The following is a 1,931-nucleotide window of genomic DNA, read 5'->3' on the forward strand; positions in this document are numbered from 1 at the left end:
GGATAAATCTGACCAATGAGATCGATAGCCCATCCCCGGAACGGCCAAGGTTTGATTATAGGGTTCATAGCCGATGCAGGCGCTCTTTGAATATTACCAAACTTTTGACACCCCTGACATCCTTTAAAATATTTAAAACAATCTTCAAGAATAGTTGGCCAATAGTATCCATTCCTTCTGATCATCCACTTCATCTTGAAAGCCGATTGATGCGCCCCACACACTCCTTCATGAATTTCACCCATCAAGCTTTTCGATTCATCACTGCTAACACATCTAAGTAAAACTCCATCTATAGTTCGATAATATAATTCATCATCGAGGAGCACATACTTGGTAGCTTGGGATCTTATATGTCTTTCAACCTTTTTATATGGATCCTTTAAATAATCGACAATCTCCTTCCTCCAGTCATCGGTATCAACTGCCGATGTTAGTACTTCCTAAATAGGCTGATACCCTGAAGCATGCTGAGCTAGTCGATTAGCCTCCTCATTATGCAGTCGAGAAATATGTTCAAGACGAAAATCTCTAAATCCTTTCAACAGTTGCAAACACCTTTCATAATACGAAATCAAAACTTCACTTCGGCATTCATAAATCCCAGCCAATTGATTTATAACTAGCATAGAATCACCAAAGATTTCAACAGCATCAGCACGTATCTCCTTCAGCAATTCTAACCCTTTTATCAAGGCTTGGTATTCAGCCTGATTATTTGTCGACGTAGCAACAATCGGCAATGAAAACTCAAACTTCCTTCATTGAGGTGAAATCAACACAATGCCGATACCTGCTCCTTTGCCACATGTGGACCCATCGAAGAAAAGTGTCCAAGGAGCAACCTCTAGAGAGTCCACTGTGTTACAATGCTAAGTGACAAAATCAGCCATAACCTGCCCCTTAACTGCCTTAGTTGATTCATAACGTAGTTCAAATTCTGATAATGCTAAAATCCACTTGCCAATTCTACCACTTAATATCGGCATTGACAGCATATACTTGACTATGTCGTCTTTGCATATGACCGTACATTCGGCAGATAACAAATAATGTCTTAATTTGACACAAGAAAAATATAAACACAGACATAATTTTTTAATGGCCGAATACCTGGTCTCAGCATCCACTAATCTTCTGCTCAAATAATAAATAACATGCTCTTTCCCTTCAAATTCTTGAATAAGAGCTGAACCGATAACGGTATCATCAGTTGACAAATACAACCTGAAAGGTTTCCCGTGTTGAGGTGGAACTAGCACTGGAGGATTTGTCAAATATTTCTTAATCTCATCTAGGGCTAACTGCTGCTCAGCTCCCCATACAAATTCCTGATCGGCCTTCAATTTAAGTAATGGACTGAAAGCCTTGATCCTTTCCGACAGATTAGATATGAATCTTCTAATGAAATTAATCTTACCGATCAAAGATTGCAATTCAGTTTTAGTGGCAGGAGCAACCACCTTGTTAATTGCATCAATAGACTTCTTACTGATTTCGATGCCCCGCTGATGCACCATAAAACCCAAAAATTGACCTGCCGATACACCAAATGCGCATTTATTAGGATTCATCTTCAATCCATGCTTCCTTGTGCACTCCAATATCTTTCGTAAATCGGCTAGATGTTTTGTGATATCTCCAGACTTAATCACTACGTCATCAATGTAGATCTCCACTAATGTGCTGATGAAAAACAAAGTTCATAGCTCTTTGATAAGTAGCGCCGGCATTTTTCAAACCAAACGTCATGACTACCCACTCAAACAACCCTACATGACCTGGACATCTGAAAGCAGTCTTGGGAATATCTTCTTCAGCCATGAATATTTGATTGTAACCTGCATTACCATCCATGAAGCTGATAATTTGATGTTCGGCTACAGCATCAATCAACAAATCAGCAATCGGCATTGGATAGCCATCCATCG

The sequence above is a fragment of the Miscanthus floridulus genome, chromosome 12 (assembly GCF_019320115.1).
Source record: "Miscanthus floridulus cultivar M001 chromosome 12, ASM1932011v1, whole genome shotgun sequence".
In the NCBI taxonomy this organism is placed as follows: domain Eukaryota; kingdom Viridiplantae; phylum Streptophyta; class Magnoliopsida; order Poales; family Poaceae; genus Miscanthus; species Miscanthus floridulus.